Genomic DNA, 18,527 nt, shown 5'->3' with positions numbered 1-18,527 from the left:
GAAATACAGAAAGAAATGCCGGCAGTCTACAACGCCAAGAAGACATAGGGGAATGGTTGGAGTATTTTTTCCCGTTAGTGACGTTACAATATATATATATTTTTATTAATTAGGTGAGAAAGAAAGAAAGCAAACACGTTTCTGGCAGCATTGATGCCAAGGTAGCATAAGATGGTTTCCCGCCAGTTACCCGCTTATGACAGGCTGTAGACGTTCGCGTTACGCCCCGGGGGTTAAAAAGAAGGTCCCCTTCTCGCCGTGTAGTCTGAGTGGCGCTGGCTACCACCCTCAAGCTTCAGATACAGTTGCAGTAAGTATAAATACCCCAGAAAGTGAAGGAGAACACAGTCGCCCAGATAGCCGAATTGGTAAGGCATTCGAGATCTAATCGAAAGGCGTGGGTTCGGTCCCCACTCTGGGCGCGTGTTTTTCTTTCTTTCTTTCTCTTGTATATTTAAAAAAATGTTTACTTCATTAAGCATAGTAAAAACGAAAGAGAGCCTAACCACACCCCTATGCCTCCTTTGGCGTTGTAGACTGTTGACCTATCTCTGTATATATATATATATATATATATATATATATATATATATATATATATATATATATATATATATATATACAGAAAGAAATGCCGGCAGTCTACAACGCCAAGAAGACAGGGGAATGGTTGGAGTATTTTTTACCGTTAGTGACGTTACAATATATATATTTTTTATTAATTAGGTGAGAAAGAAAGAAAGAAAAACACGCGCCCAGAGTGGGGACCGAACCCACGCCTTTCGATTAGATCTCGAATGCCTTACCAATTCGGCTATCTGGGCGACTGTGTTCTCCTTCACTTTCTGGGGTATTTATACTTACTGCAACTGTATCTGAAGCTTGAGGGTGGTAGCCAGCGCCACTCAGACTACACGGGGAGAAGGGGACCTTCTTTTTAACCCCCGGGGAGTAACGCGAACGTCTACAGCCTGTCATAAGCGGGTAACTGGCGGGAAACCCTCTTATGCTACCTTGGCATCAAGGCTGCCAGAAACGAGGCTCTCGCTAAGCTTTCGCACGATAATAGGTTTTTGGAAATGAGGGGCTCGTTAGGAAATACAGAAAGAAATGCCGGCAGTCTACAACGCCAAGAAGACATAGGGGAATGGTTGGAGTATTTTTTCCCGTTAGTGACGTTACAATATATATATATTTTTATTAATTAGGTGAGAAAGAAAGAAAGAAAAACACGTTTCTGGCAGCCTTGATGCCAAGGTAGCATAAGATGGTTTCCCGCCAGTTACCCGCTTATGACAGGCTGTAGACGTTCGCGTTACGCCCCGGGGGTTAAAAAGAAGGTCCCCTTCTCGCCGTGTAGTCTGAGTGGCGCTGGCTACCACCCTCAAGCTTCAGATACAGTTGCAGTAAGTATAAATACCCCAGAAAGTGAAGAACACAGTCGCCCAGATAGCCGAATTGGTAAGGCATTCGAGATCTAATCGAAAGGCGTGGGTTCGGTCCCCACTCTGGGCGCGTGTTTTTCTTTCTTTCTTTCTCACCTAATTAATAAAAAATATATATATATTGTAACGTCACTAACGGTAAAAAATACTCCAACCATTCCCCTATGTCTTCTTGGCGTTGTAGACTGCCGGCATTTCTTTCGGTATTTCCTAATTTCCTAACGAGCCCCTGATTTCCAAAAACCTATATATATATATATATATATATATATATATATATATATATATATATATGGACTCGCGGAAATAAAAAAGACCACTTTCAGCGCTTCGTTTAGTTCCATTAGTCTGGTCTATAGGTGCTGTTAGAGTGATACAATTGGTTCGAACACCTTTATGTATAGTTGCAAAAAATTCGAGTCAAATTTTTTTGTATATATGCCTTGCTTAATGACTACGGGTTTAGCATTATTCTTTAAAAAACAAAAGATTAGCAATTAAAAAATTAAAACCAAGGGGGTACGAAGTGGGCCCTATAAACATGTATGGCATCGGCAGGCATAGCTTGAAATTAGTAATTAGTGAAGAATATCCGACGGAAAAACATTGCACACGCCGAAACACAGATTTATAGTTTCTTGTGCTTTTTTAAAACTTGGGTTGATATTTAAAACCAAATGGCTTGAATCATTTTATGTATATATTGGTTGTTTAAAGAAGACAGGGGCCCAATTGAGAAACCAGCGAGCATTCTCCTTCAATTTCCAAGTTGCATCTTGAAGGCAAAATTTCCTGTTATACTGCGAAAAATGCCTGTAGTATCATGTAGTAACACAACAAGTAGTAGTACAGTCGAGCCCGCTCATAACGAACACATAGGAAAACTGAAATCAGTTCGTTATATACGCTTTTCGCGCTATCTGGACACAAAATCTATGTAAACAAATGGTAACAGTAAACGAAGATTTGCTCGTTATAGCAGCTATTTCGTTAAAACCAGGTTCACTATAAGTGGGCTATCGTGTTGTAGTAGTAGTAGTATTAGCAGCAGCAGTAGTAATATCAATTAATATCAGTAGTGGTAGTTGTAGTAGTAATAGAGGTAGTAGTAGTGGGAGTAGTAGAAGCAGTAGTAAAATCAGTGGTGGTCATAGTTGTAGTGGCAGGGGTAGTAGTGGTAATAGTAGTAGTATCAGGGGTAGTGGTAGTTGTAGTAGCGGTAGTGGTAGTAGTAGTAGTAGTACTAGTAGTAGTGCTGGCAGAGGTAGTGGTGGTGGTGGTAGTAGAAGTATTGGTAGTAGGTGGTAGTAGTAGAAGTAGTAGTAGCAGCAGTAGTGGTAGTGGTAGTAGTAGAGGTAGTAATACCAGTAGTAGCAGTAGTAGTGGTAGCAGCAGAAGTAGTAGTGGTGGTGGTGGTGGCGGTAGTAGGGGTAGTAGTAATAATAGTAGTAGTAGTGGTAGTAGTGTTGGTAGTAGTAGTAGTATTGGGTAGTAGTACTAGCGATAGTATAGTAGTGGTGGCAGTGGTAGTGGTAGTGGTGGTAGTAAAAGTATTAGTAGTAGTAGTAGTGTTGGTAGTAGGTAATATAAGTAATAGTAGTATAAAAGGTAGCAGTAGAAATATCTGTATCGGCAGTACTGGTAATGCAGTACATAGAGGCGTTTACGAGGCTGGGCTACATACAGGTGTTTACGACAGGCGTTTACAAGGTTCCTGAGATTACGTTTGCAACGCGAACCAATGTTGATCGTTCGACGGAGTTTACGCTGTCATTCATGAATTATGACCGGGTCATCTAGTTTCCCTTCGACAAGGTTCTCTTTCCAGAACCCAGAAGCTTCTGATGTGTTTTCAAGGGGGAGGATGGGGGGGGGGGGGGGGGGCGCATTAGAGTTTTTTTTTAGAGAGCTCTCCCCTGGTTTTTCGAGCTGAATCTTGAACCAAACACCAATTATTTTAAGTGACGGCTCTTCTCCCACTTCAAACACCCCACGTATTGTAATAACTCGGTTATTATTTGTTTGGTTTTGCAGTTGGGAATTTTTCATGTCCATTTCCTGTTCTTTCGTTTGCAGAAGAATGAGTTCATTATTCGCAGGTTGTTTCTCTACGCAAACTCGACCAGTTAATCTCCTCGACTATTGCGACTGCCTATTCCAAAGTTTCCCACTTACCTTTCTCCCATTTGCTTCTCACCTACTTTTGCGTTAAAGAGCAATCGTACCCTTTGCGTGGAACTCTAACTTCTACAACCAACATCGACGTGAAACAACCAACATCGACGCAAGGAAACCCTACAACACAGCAAAAGGGAGCACGGCCCACAGCTGCCAAGCATTTAATAGCTCGCCCACCACCTTAGAGAATAGCAACAACGGCGGTGTCTTCTCGTGTGCCCGTTGGGTGCGCACTAAGTGTGCACAACCTACATCTCTCTGGCTACTATGAAAACGTTGCGCGACTGAGTGGTTACAAAACAGGGACGTATAGAAAAACCTAATACAAAGTGATGGCCGTTTATGTCGTGTTGTTTCTCGGTCAGAGTTTCGTATACACCGGCCCAGCAGCGCAACGCTTTCAAAACAAGGTTTTACATGGGAGTGCTGCTGTCAGGCCCGTTTGAGCTGTGCAGCTTCGCGTGATACAGATATGACGCGTCCGCGGCGTGTCTCGCATGCAGCTGCGCCGCGTAGCTGGCTGATGCGTGCCGGGCGGCACTAACCGGGCAGAGGATTGCAAATCGTTTTCCTGCGTCCGTATGCGAAAGCTACGCGGCCAACGCCGCCAGATGGCTTTTGAGCACGGTGGTTTTTGTTTATTCTTGGGCTTTCACGTTCGGTCTCCACAGGGATAAACATTGTGGCTAATATTTTTTTTTTCATATTTCATGCGGTTTCTATACTCTGAATCGGAGCAAGTTTAAAACAGTCCTGCAGTAGTAAATGATATACCCAGAACTAATTCCCGAGTTTGTTGTAAGAATGGACTCTATGACCAACGTGTCTGAGCGAATAATATTTTTCTGAGTGCTGTGTTGCCTGAAACGATAATTAAGCACCTTGACACGCAGGAGTGTTCTATTAATTACCAAGGGCTGTTCGATCCCGAGTTTGGAAATACCATTGAAAGCTTAAAAATAATTGCTTTCTCAAGTGCAGCGTCATGCGCGTGGAAACTTCGAAACGTGGATCGCATGTTATGGGATGCGTATACTTTTTGAACAACAAAGCGTCTTTTTTGTTGGTGCTTACGCGGGCGGCCTTGAATTGTTACCTTTTCGCCCTTTCTCCCTCTTTTTTTCAACTTATGTTGGCCGGCACCTCCAAAATCCTGTCGTCCTCCTTGGAGTTGGAGTCTTTCGAAAGAGGTGGCCTTGGAGATCAGAGCCGTACGCCGTAGTTTTCTTCTAATTCCGCTCGGGCGGCGCAGGATAAGGCTGAAAGTGCGCAGGTTGTATAATAGACAAGTATGTTGCCCTCTGCACGAGAAACCGCAAGCGTTTGCGTGGCTTCACTAGGAACTAACAAATCGCCAGACATATGTTCAATGCAGCGGGGTTATAGAAATCTTCAGTGACCAAACGTGGCGAATTTATTCAATGGTAGGAACATCAGACTGCATGCAGGTCAAATAGAATCTAACTTGTGCCCTCCGTTTCACTAAGCGGCCACGTTACTCTTGCTCCATCCCGCCACAAGCTGAACCGTGTAAGGCCGGCCAGCCTTAAATAAAACAAGAGTTAAACAGCCGTTTTATGTGACCATACTCCCGCAGTAAAATCCGCGTTTTTACAGCATACGAAAATTCTGTAACGTTTACAATTTCACTGTGAGCTAATAATGACAAGTAACTAAAACTCGGTGCAATGAAAAAGTCTTCTTAGCCGCCAATTTCAATATAGTTTTTTTTTCATGATACCTACATTACAGTGAGAACGACAGAGCATTTGTGAGAAACTGCTGGAGACGAAAATATTTCTTTTCGACGTGACGCGCAGACGGACGGACATCGACCATTGCTGGACGGTAGCCGTGCACAGCTTCGTTGTAAAACGCGAGCGCCGTCGAATGGTACGCCTTCCGCGACTTGAAGTTTATTAGACAAAAGTCACAGACAATATTTAGTTAATTAATTATTTTATCTAAATGAACCAATAGCTTGATCGGATAATAACTATAGCGTACGAAGAAATTCGCAGCAACCATGCCGGGTCATGGACCAATTTTAAAGCGTAAGCGTGCAAAGAGGCTGAAATCCGCCGGATCTTTTCGTACGAATGAACATTTTTCGGAGCCATGCCTGCACAGCAGGGGAGCGTAATGTCAGCGGCCGAGCGCTGGCGCGCGGGCTTCGGAGCGGATGCGTGCCGTATGCGAAGGGATGGTGTCGCGTTGGAAACCAAACAACGAACAAGCCCATGGCTTGCGCTCGCGGCTGTTGAGCCTCACCCTCCTTCCTGTAGGTGAGCCCGCGAGTATTCATACACGGGGCCTTGCATATCGTAGACAGCCACCGAATGGCGCGCTGTAGCAGAAGCGATAATCCTTTAAAGAAAATCAAGCTATCTCAGCAGGACACAAATAAGCATCATAAGCAAACCAAGGTGCTTCAACAAAATCCCCAAAACGGGTCGCTGATAACGCACATATAGCGGATCCCCAACACATAAACCCAATAAGGGTAGCGCCCTGGGCATGTTGGTATTCCATAACTAAAAATAATTGCGCAAAAAAATGAAGACACGGACGAAGCAAAGGACGGACACACACGGCGCCGTGTGTGTCCGTCCTTTACTTTGTCCGTGTCTCCATTATTTTGCGCAGTTATTTTTAGTTACATAAACCCAATTATTTCCCCATTCTCTCGTTTTAGTTGTGTTGCAGGTAATTACTTTCTCGTCATTCATTTGTGGAGAATTCCAGACGACTGCGAGCTCATTCTCGTATACCTTGACTATAAAGTCGCTCGGTTTATGTCTTGTGTTCCACTTTGCTCAGCCTCGTTTGTGTGCCGTCGTGTTTTTTAAGGGCTGCTGTGGTTATAAATACGAGGATACGTCCCATCATTTATGCCCGCGGATCTATAATGAATGTCAGCAGATCCAAGGAAGGGTGCTGTAAATGCCCGAGGAGTACCCCTTCCCTTTAACCCCCCGACAAACTTACTTCACCAGTGAGACAAAAAGCCTGTTTTTTTTTGTTTTTTTTTTGTGTGCTTAACGAGTTTTTCGGCCTCCCGCCGCGCGTTTATAAGGTGGCTCTCTTGCAAGGCACTAAAGTTGTGCGGGCAAGCTAGAAACACAAACGGCGTGCATAAACTGGCGTACGGGTGAATTTAGGTTCAGACTGCACAGAAGAATGTTTTCGAGAAATAGGTCAGGTTTAACATACCCCCACCTCCTCCTTTATTGTGAGGTCCCAATTCACTTTTTCTGGCCTGGTTCCAAATACTCTTCATTTGCACCGAACGCCTGCGCCGCCGTCTTCCGAGTGCAGCAAAGTAGAAAGCACCGTTGGATTCAGTGCTTGGAGGGAGACCACGATGTGCGGAGTGCCTAGCGTGCCATGCTGGAACTGCGAAACTGTCAGGCGCCGGTCCCCGAACTTGTCTTCGGCACGTTTCGTGGTCAACGCTGTCAGAAAATTGGGAGGAACTATCGATCCTCGCGGCCACGCATTTTCTCAATGTCCTGGTCGTCAGTTTCGGAATGAAAAAAGGTGCGGTGAAAGAATTTATATAATCACTTCACACAGCTTCTACTGCGGGGAATGTGTCATTTCTGTGTATTCGTGTATGTGGTTCGTGTAAGCAGCCAAGCAGGAGAAAGAACAGCACGCCTGCGAAGGGACTAAATCCCAATGCACACGCGTGAACTTGTCCCGGGTTGATAGTTTGCAAACAAATGAAGTGATACCCTGCACCAGGACAATACTGAATTTGCGTCTATTTATAATAGAGTCTCAAAAATAGGTGTAGCTCAGGCTTAGTTGAAGGAGCTTCATAACTTACACGCAGTTTCTTATTGGTGTTTTTTGTTGTTGTTGTTGCTGTTGCTGCTTGAAGGACAAAACTACATTAGAAAACTAAGCGCCACCGTAACAACGCATTGTCAAGGAGACCATAAAATGGAGACCGACGTATTTCACTACCAGTTTTCACAAACTTTGTACCTGGTGCTAACACCGCAAAACGAGGTGTGTGCCACTTCAACGCTCAGTCTGCTTTCATGGTTTAGTGTCTCTGTCGACTGTCATCCCATTCGTCCACTTTACTCAATCACGAACAAGTGCAAAGGAATCGGCACGGACACCGGTGATGGGGTAACGAACGTCTGAGGCCCGTATCACGCTCCCCCGTACTTTTACAAAGAACAATGGTTCTTCACTGAACAGCACACGCCCGCATCCGGCTGAACTATCTCGTGAAAGGAACGATGAGTCCCGCGGCGCACGTGTAAGTCTGGAGGGTTATTGGTGTCACGTCGTTAGTCACCGTGGCCTATATCGCCGAGCTGCGTCTCGGGGAGGAGATAAGAACGCGCCGTTTTTAATAATAACAGCGGGCGGGAGGAAAAATTCACGGCGAAGTGATTGCCTCTTTCGAAATGAGTGTATAAAAGCACGGAATGTTCTGACGACGGGATAATTTGTTAACGTGCAAACCACGTGCACGTACGCACGCAAACCCCGCCCCTCGAGAGATATACACACAACGGCATGCTTGTGCTGAGTGCCACAGCCTCTCACAACCATGTTGTTGATATCACTCATAAATATACGCCTTCACGTTGGTTAGGGCGCACGTTAAAGATCCCCAGGTGGTCAAAATTAATCCGGAGCCCTCCACTACGGCGCGCCTCATCACCTGAGTTGCGCCGGCGCGTTAAACCCTACAATCAATCAATCAATCAATCAATCAATCAACGTTGGTTAGGAGCGTATCATACTCCAGATGCCGAGGCAACTTGGAGAGAGATAGTCGTGGAGGAGAGATTTTGTGGCGTACGTTGACACGAGCGGGCAAATTTTAAAGAAGATAGTCTTTCTTGGGCTACTTGAAAGGGAAATTTTTGGTCTGTCTGTCTGTCTGTGACTCGATTCAGCCACTCGGCCAAAGTAAAACAATATCTGCGCAATAGTCTTATATACTCACAGCTAAATCAAAACGTCCAAGTCCGGTGTAAATTTTCATACTTCTCAACATTGTTGTATAAGAACAAGACATTACGCAAATATAAGACTGAAAATTAATGCATAAGTGATATTTACAGTGTTCTTATAAGAATATTCATAGATGTTTGATTTTTGCGAATTAATATAAATACATCTACTGCAGAAAAAAACATTCACTCCATCGCCTGCTGTCGCCCGCGCCACTAGCTTCTGGAGGCATTTTAAGAAATCAGGCGGCAACAGTTACGAAAGGTTCCAGTACATACGTTTCACGTTCTACTTGGAACACACGTGGAGCAGAGTAGCATGGTTCTATAAACGTTCTAGTAGAGCGCCTCGATTCACACGCGTCTACGCCAGCGCTGGCATCGAGGAACCCGGCCTGGAGCAGTGGAACGCGGTAAATTTAAATTGACTTGAGCAAACCTTTAGCGTGTTTACCTTGGGAGGAGCGCGACAGAAGAGGAACAGCATGAGAGGTGAGCGGGAAAGTGATGGGAGGCATTTACTTGGCAAATGTCGACAAAGGCTATCGTCTTTTTCGACATCTGCAACAAAAGGAGCAGATACAAGGCCATTTTTTCCCCCTGAAACCTGGCACACATTTTCTATTGGGATCAAAAAATTCAAAGTAGCCGCTCGCCCGTAAATATATGATGTGAACTCCAGCCTCAGCTCCAGTTCTCACAGCATCCTTCTGCGCATATCCGCAGGCTGTACTGCCCCGCGTCCGCGTCACACTTTTTACACTGAGACGTGGTATTGGGTTGGAATACTTCCACGCAAACTGCTTTTGGTTTATATTCAGCTTTCGCCTTAGAGGTATGCGGGAAGGGGCAAACAGAGCCTGTCAGGCTTTACTCCTCTTCATCCTCCTGTACTTATTATTTAAATTTTCCTTTTTTATTGTAGGACATAATGAAGGCCTACCCAAGCCAAAATTCGTCGTACGTGCAGTGGGCAACATACTTGCCTATAACAGCGAGTTCAACTTAAGTAGCTACCATTGAGAACTGCACACACAAACTACTTCTAAACATCTTGACGACAAAAGAGGTGGGCTTAGACTTCAGAACGCCGCAGTAGTTTTCTTCAAATCACTTTCGGGTGAGGTAGGATAAGGCTGGAAATACGAAAGCTGTGTTATAGACAAGTATGTTGCCATCTTTGCGTGCATGCGCGTGTCACAGCGGGTCGTCATCATCATCGTCTTATGACATTACTAACAGTATAATGACGCGCTCCTCACTTGTGGCATCACAATATCGTTTGTCTTAACAGAGAGTGGCGGGTCATCCCGCACCTGGCGATCGATACGAGTAGAAAATAAACAGCCGCGCTGTCCTGGATATCCCGAGATGCAGGGGTGAAAGAGTGCGCGCAGTACCACGTCACGCCATTTTCCCGCCTGACCAGCAGGATCGTCATTCCCCTCTCAAAGGCTCGTTTGGTCGCGTAAGGTAAACCTCCGTTCTAACGAAATCGCTTTATCTGAATTTTCGCTTAATTAAAAGCTTTTCCTGGCCCCGACTGCAGTGCAGGAAGAGAAAATTATTCCCGCTTTTAACGAAGTGCCGCTCATCACGAAGAAAGCTTTCTGTTCCTAGGGCTTCATTAGAAGCAGGGTTTACTTGCTACATCTACTAATCAGAAACATGATTTCGTCGTGACTTTAACGTGAGTTCATGCTTAGACCCTGTTCCATGGATCCAAAGCGATTAGCGTGCCTATGTGTTGTGGGGGCATGCACATATCACATACCATCAATACCACGTCCTCGCCAATGCCTTCAAAAGGGGAATTAAGCCCATGTTTTTTTTTCGCGGTAATATTCCACAAAATGTACTAATTGCGAATTTCGAAACTTGGTATAATTACAGAAGACCTATTTGTCACACGTAGGCCCCTTACTACCCCCAGTCCTCATTTTCTCCCGGTTCCGCTGAGACCACGCTTCCCTGGATTGAGCACTCGCCCACCGTCCACAGGCGTCCAACCAAGAAGAAAATAAAGACAGCACTCCACTACAACTGGGACTTCGCGCTAAAACACTATTTAGTCGCCAAGCCCGTGACTTCTGGTTCAATGATCCACTGAATCACCTACCGCGGTGCCTCATTGGCTAAGGCGTTGTGCTGCTGAGACCAAGGAGCTCCATACCCGGAGACCCGGACTAGGGGCACCTTCTGTTAAAAAAGTTATCTTATAGCCCAGGTGTATACCTTCAACGCGTCAATCAATCAATCAATCAATCAATCAATCAATCAATCAATCAATCAATCAATCAATCAATCAATCAATCAATCAATCAATCAATCAATCAATTGACGCTGGGTGACGCCGGTGTCTCGCGTGTCCTCGATATTTCTTTCTTGGCATTTTTCGGAACCTCCTCACGTGGTGCAAGCGCGCTCGCAATCCTGGACGACGCCGGGCGCTCTTCACGGGGCTCACGCTCACGTGCGCTCGGCTTGACTGAGCTTTCTGGTAACACTCGACGACGGACCTAAACGCAACGAACATTTGTAGTCTGCTGCTCTCACGGCTGCTTTACGAAGCCACGCCAACGTTGTCAACATGTCCAGACGACATCAAGTAGCACGCGTCGTTGTCGTCTGTTACGCGCGTCTTAAGTTTAAATGGGTGCCACGCGGACCCGGACAGTGCTTACTATCCTGTTCCCGTTGAAGGACCAAACCTGTTCTTTGGTATAAGTTTACTATACGAGGTATAGCTGTTAACCTTGCCTATCATGCACACTATCCGGATCTTCCGTTTGACGAACCGCAAAGCGGCTCCGATTGTAGAGGAGCTGGACGCCATTTACAGACTCGAAGGTGGGAGTCAGTGTTAACGCATTGATCTTGGAGAGGTTTTCACTGTTACCTCATACCTCACGCGTAGAGAAGAACAACAGGCGTATACGAGCGCTGCCCTCGTGTCGTTACTTATTTTCTCGGCAATTTCTTTTTCCGCGCTAGCTTCTCTTGGAATATGCGACCCCGCCAACTAGCTCAGCTTGCCATCCTGCGGCGGAAGTCGTTTGAAGTCGTGCTGCCACCTAGAGAGGAAACACTCCTCATTAGTGGCCGGAAAGACCTAAATGCCAGCCCACCACAACCGACGGTTGTTGTCCCCGAAGTGCAAGAGTATGTAGATTGCAAACAGAAACTCAAAGAAAAAGAACTCTGAAAGAAAAGCTCAATGGCTCGATCAAGCAACCCCTACAATTTGCAGATCTACATGAAACCTAGTAAGAGGTCGCCATGTAGGGCTGTGAAACAAGAAATAAAAAAGAAAATTGTAACCCATTCCGTCTGGAAACAGGGCTGTACGCGAAGCTTGACCTCAGTGAATACGAAAACGACCAAATCGAAGCGCAATGACCGCAAAGCGAAAATGAAAACACTTCTGCCAAAAGCAAAACGCAATGACCGAAATGAAAACTCGAAACCATCGATCGACCAAAACGAAGCCCTTTTATTCTGCTGAGCTTTACCCGAACGAAAATGTTCGGTATACGTCATTGCAGATCATTGTTATGCTTATACAGAGGACGCTTACGTTCTTCAATGGCTCCCTTCTCTTCCGCGGAACGAACCACGCGCGGCCTACGCACGGCGTGATCGAAGGTGAACTGCTCGGCGAGAGGGAGCGACGTGTCACACCTGCGATGTTGCGTGATGCGAGCGACGACGCTGATTGGCTCCAACGGTGGCGCAATATAGCGTGACACTTGCGTGCGCGCGCACGCTCCAGCTGCGAACGCCGAGCGAAAGCTGCTTCCACGATAAGGAATACCCGGAAAGGTTTTAATCTATATAACTAAATTTATAAGCTCCAACAAGGGTACAGTCAAGACTTTGTTCCTGGGCAATCCCCCGATGCGGTATGTGCAGAACACCTCAAGGGTATCATAAGCATCATCATCATGATCACCGTGATTATCATCGTCGTTATTAAAGCACGTCGATAAAGTTGGCTTTGCCGTAAGGTGTTTTGGGCATACGCCGCCACCGGCGACTCAAGTCAGCCAATACAAGCTTCGCTTGAAAAGGAAAATGATCCACGGACGGTGAGAATTAGATGTCAAAGCTAAAGGCGCAGGTCACCCCCGACACCTTCGAAGATGCTCGTAGAATGTGCATAGTTGATGGGCGGCAAGCTGGAAAAGTAGAGAGAAGGCCCAACTCCTCCGGCGTTCACATTAACCGCATGTGAAAAAGACCTTCGCAACCCCTGGCTACAAACGTCTCACTTGAGGTCTCTTCCGGTCCTCGCTGCTTGAGCAGAGAGGCTGTGGTTCTGCGCAATACCGTCTATTTCTTGAGAGAGAGAGAGAGAGAGAGAGAGAGAGAGAGAGAGAGAGAGAGAGAGAGAGAGAGAGAGAGAGAGAGACGCAGGAGCAAGCAGAATCTACGTGTTTTTTACGCAACCATCTTTACAAATCGGAGGGGGACAGGCAGATGCTTTCTATTCTTCCCCTTACTCCATAAAGTAAACCTCCTACTTTAAGAGCTTTTATGAAAATTCCGATTTGCGTTCAGCCTGATTATGGCGTGTATAGATGGTATTCACTGAAAAGTTCGGCTGTCAATTTCTTCGCTTGGGAACACTGGAAACGGCCACGGACATGGCCGAAGCGCCACGAACATGGCGCAGCTTGAGCCACTTTCTTGCCGGTTTCTAAATTAACACTTTCGTTCCCCGGCAAGCTGACGTGCTCGCGACCGTTTTGTTGTACCGTTAAAGCTTCGCTTTAAACGAGACGGTCACGAGTACGCAACCCTATGCGCATGCGCGAAAAATCCAAGTTGGTGAGGAGTTAGAAGTAAGGAGAGAGAAATTTGGTGGATTAATAGATGACGCAGCTACACAGTCGCATCTACTGGCGCAGGTACGTGGGAACGGCGCATCGGAGGGAGCGAAAAAGTCTCTCTCGCAGCAGAGCGAGCGAGCGAGCAGCGGGTCGGGGCGGCCGCGGTGTGGGCGGTGCAGCGTTAACGCGGCCATGCCAAACACCAAGATGCGGACACTGAACATTTGCTGTGGACTTGCCCTTCATTGGAAGCGGCGAGAACAAGACACCTCCGAGGCACAGGCCTCCACCCTGGCAGACCACCTGACCTTCATCGGTGGATTTGGGGACCCCGTCATCGCTCCCTCCTTGCGTTTCTTCGCGAAACGGCGGTTAATCTATACCTGTGACGTAGTATTTATGCCAACGGGCATACTATCGCAATAAACAAACAAAAAAAAGACCGCGCGTTACAGCTTTGGTGGTTACCCTACTGCACTTTGTGCATGGGCGAATTTAAACGCGAACCTTTCTATGCCTTACTGACGGCGTCGTTCATCCGAGTAAAACGCACTCCAGGAAAGCCGACTTTAATCACACTTCGGGAGAGCCACGATGATGATAAATACATTATCTAAGCATGGTTAGACTGTGCCTTTAAATTTTGGTGGTGCGGGGTAGGACGTGGGCTTTGGACTTTGGCTGAGTTGACGTGGACTGTGACTTCAGACTATGATGGTTAGGATTTCGGACTTTGGGAGAGTGGATTCTGGACTTTCGCTTTGACTCAGGTTGCATGGGAGAAAGCTTCACGTCTTAACCATCTTTTCCCTAAGAAAGAGCTTTTATGTTTGTTTCTTCTTTTATTCTAATTTTATGTTGGCTCTTGCTTTATTGGAACTGTTTTTTATGCGAAAGCTTTAAATGATTCATTGAGCTCTGGAAAAGCAAGCGTCCGACGTCAGCGTCTGTAGTACCAAAATGGCTCATAAAATGGCCGACAGCGAAAAAAAGGATAACAGAGCACGAAATCGGGTCAATTGGGTCTGGATAGGAACCGAATGCAAGCCTCTGGAATGCTAGTTAAGCACGCACAACATGCATGAGTTCTAATCCAAGAATGTAGGTTATTGAATAATGGTGGACCTAGTGCATGCGTTGTTGAGTTTGGCTTAAGAAACGTCAATACCGGTACACACAGCCTGACGTACGGGTGTGACATTGCTTGGAAGGTCATTAAGGCAATCATGGGTTAAAGATTAACGTAAGATTACCAACGTACCACTCAAATGAACTCGCCAGGGGCGATGCAAGCTGCCGTCAGTTTTGCTGCTTCGCATTTGGTCGCAAAGCCAAATGCCACGAACAATATTCACAAACCCACTTAGGGGGAATAGAAAATGCAATGACAGGTGTCATTAGTAGCTAACTGCCGATTCATCGATTTCAATGTGGCCGTGTCGTCAACATAACCAACTGAAATTACCTCACACTTAAACTACAAATTAGCTATGAGGAGTAGGTTGGCAGCAAATAGAGACGGGATCAAAAAGAGTGGGATGGTTGGCGTGTAGGCGTTCCGGGTGAAGAATGTTTTGGTTTGGAGTCGTCTCAGGATTCCTTCTTGTTCTTTCGTGGCCTGATCGGTGATTGGAGGGTGGAGGAGTCGTCCCGTTAGTCAGTGTGTTGCGTAATGCCTGAGTATACTGTCACACGTTTGTGAAATGCTTTGTTCTAGCATAGCCATGGCATATTTTCACATGATGAAAGGAACAAAAGGCCTACTGATACGGCCTGTCGCGCAGCTTGCTTGCCTTTCGTGCAGTGCACACTGTTGTGCGTTGACATGTGTGCGCTTGTATAGCCAGTCCGAAAGTTATCTCTGCTGGCACAGCAACGTTGCTTGAGAGATAGGAAGCAAAACAACGTAGTAGCTTTGTCCGCCGACAATGGGAATTTGTTAATACGGAAAAAAAAATCCAACTTCGTAATAGAAAGAAATTTAGAGATAAAAGTAAGCATAAGGCACGGGGCTCTTCATTACAAAGAGCACATATGTACAATGAAAGTTCCATAAAAATCTTATTTCTGTGATTCGTCTTCAAAAGTATTCGACTCTTGTATTGCCCCCCGAGAGAGATGTAATGGCGATATCTGGGGGGGCACCCAATTTATACGGTACTGCTGTGGAATCAATCAATCAATCAATCAATCAATCAATCAATCAATCAATCAATCAATCAATCAATCAATCAATCAATCAATCAATCAATCAATCAATCAATCAATCAATGAATCAATCAATCAATCAATTAATCAGTCAATCAATCAATCAATCAATCAATCAATCAATCAATCAATCAATCAATCAATCAATCAATCAATCAATCAATCGAGTGATTGATTGAGTGAGTTTGTGACTCATTCATTCATTCATTCATTGCTGTATGCGGGACACATGAATGAACAGCCAGAAAGATACTTTCGGTGGATGTTACATTGGACTGGACTGGAAAGGACTTTATTGAAACAAATCTTGCAGGAGGCAGGAACCGGGTTACGGCTCCGCCTCGACGTGGTCTGGCGGCGCGCCTTCTTCTGCGACCCTACTCGTCACAAGTCCGTTTTACGGAGCCTGTGCCTTTCGAGCGCGGCGAAGACCTGCTGGATGGACCAAGACTGGTCTGTCTTGCTTGTAGATTCAATGGCTCTCTAAAGTTCCTCGATCCTCTTCGAGGTTCGCACCGTCTGGGTCGGCGGCACAGTCCCGCATCATGTGCCACCGGTTGGCCGGCCCTTTCTTACACACATTGCCCTGATCACTCGGGTACTCGTCCGGGCACATTCGGTGTAAGAAGGCCGGCGACGTTATCGACGCCGCTTGGAGTCTTCTTAGATGTATCGCCTCCTCGCGGCCCAGTGCCCGGTTGGGCGGCGGGTACGCTCGTCTGGCCAGACGTGGGTCTTCAGTGTTTCGCCGTAGCCCCTGGCTCTGTCTTTGGTTTCCGTCCACCACTCCCACTCGGGACGAGTGCCCACGTTGGCTTCCCTGTGGGCCGTCTCGTTGTGGTTCGGCGCGTACGGTGAGCAGTTACCCGCGTGGGCAGGGATCCATCTGACCTCCACTGGTCTTCCGTCTCGAACTCCCGATCTTTCTATAATTCTTGCTGCCTTAGAAAGGTTTATTAAAGAGAAACCGTTACGAGGTGCGCAAATCCAGACAACGGGTGCAGTTATAACTCCCAACCATGTACATAACTGACCACCAGCCACGTCGTAATCGAATGCCTGCTGCTTACACTTGTAAAAGATGCTACAGCGCGAAATAAAACACGGACACCGAAAGCCGATGGGACGAGCGCTGACTTCCAACTAAATATAATCATCGAAGGTGCAAGGTTCATCGTATTAAATTTAGTTGGAAGTCAGCGCTCGTCCCGTCGTCTTTCTGTGTCCGTGTTTTATTTCGCGCTAGCTGTAGCATCTTTTTAGAATGAACTAGAATTAGAATTAGAATTAGAATTAGAATTAGAATTTATAATTATAGAAGCCCTGTCAGCAGCTCTCGGTTTCGAAGAGGCTGAAGGCGCTGCGGATGTGGACAACGCGAAACAACGCCTCGATGTCTGGCGGCGACATCGGGCGTAGGAGGCCGTTGTGGCCTGGAGACAGCTGGAACAAGGGTAGCAACACGGAGCAATACGGGGCGGGCTGCGACGTTGGGGACTCAGTAGTGTATGCTCGTTGATTAGTTGGTGTTAAGAATAGTTATTTTTCCCTTGGCTACACCGCGTTTGCTGTTTGCAAAAGACGGTGCGCCGCTACGTGAACACATTCAATGCGAGCGGCGCGTTCAGCGGGCATTTCAACCCCTCGGCGCCTCCACGTTGCTCATTCCTGGCGACGTCTAGTGGCCGATAGTCATTTGCAACGCACGGTACAAGGGCGCCCTAAATTCCGTTATAATGTGTCTTCTTCGCCGCAGCCGTTTCAGCGTACCTGTATTGATTTAATTTGGTTTCGCTGAGGTCTTTATGGACATTTTCGTGCATTTGTAGCAGGGTGTCATGAGCACACAAAACACAAGTTAGCCTGAATGGGAGTTTCTTGGCTGGGATACGTCTTTTAAACTCCTCACGACAGGCGGCCTGCTCCCACGTGTGGTAGTGTGATGGTGGAAAAACTGCCAGTTTACACCGGGGGCCACAAGCCGTCGTAAATAAGCGCATTTACCACGGTTGTACCTCTTCACAAAACGCAGTATCTGGCTGTGATTACTGCGTTTGTCCTAATGGGAGTATTAAAAACTCCCACGCCACCTCCATTTCCTTCTCCTCCTCCTTCACCCCTTCCTCCTCTACGCGTCCTTACAAAATGGCTGCCAGTTGGTGTCGTGTGTCGTGTGAGCTCCAGCGTCCCCGAACATTTATTGCCAGTGTGAACTTGCGGCCGGACGAACGGATGTGAAGTGCTTCCCAACAACCGAAGGTCGTTGCGAACACTGTGGAACCAGCCTGGACTGACGTGCGACGGACTGCAACGTCGCCTACGAGTCACCGACCTTCGAGCCGACGGAATACGCCAGCGAGCCGACGCGAGGCCTAAATTCAGTGATCGCTGAGAGTGGCTCGTTAAAAACAACGCGGTTGTGCCTCTGCGAGGTGGTTGAAGGTAAGATTTTCACGTTTTTTATTGTACGCAACATTTTGGGAGACTTGTGCCCCTTCTAGCGTCAAATAAACTCAACGTGTTTCCCGCGCCACTGCACGGGCGATTCTCCGCCACTCGAGGTGAGCGTTGTGCTTGAAAGACGGCACCATGCCCGGAACGTCATTGGGGAGGCCGAACGGTGTGAACGCAATGCGTATTTGCGCGGGTCTCGAGCAGAACACTCACTCATTCACACTCGCAAGCAGAATGAAAACTGTCCGAACTCTGGACGGCTGTTAGGTGTTTTTGTTAGGCTGTGTCTGTGGCTTACTGGCAAGCGAGGGTGAAGTTGGCCGGTCAAACGTCGCAGGGCGGCCGCTTTTCCTGAGAAGTAGGTGTGGTGCCAGCCGCGCCTGCTACGAGGAGGGTGACTGCCGCGTGCCGCCGGCGATTAATTGCAT

This window comes from Haemaphysalis longicornis, unplaced genomic scaffold (assembly GCF_048455015.1).
Source record: "Haemaphysalis longicornis isolate Haplotype H1 unplaced genomic scaffold, Haemaphysalis longicornis Haplotype H1 scaffold_3, whole genome shotgun sequence".
In the NCBI taxonomy this organism is placed as follows: Eukaryota; Metazoa; Arthropoda; class Arachnida; order Ixodida; family Ixodidae; genus Haemaphysalis; species Haemaphysalis longicornis.
Note: the sequence above shows the minus strand (reverse complement) of the source record.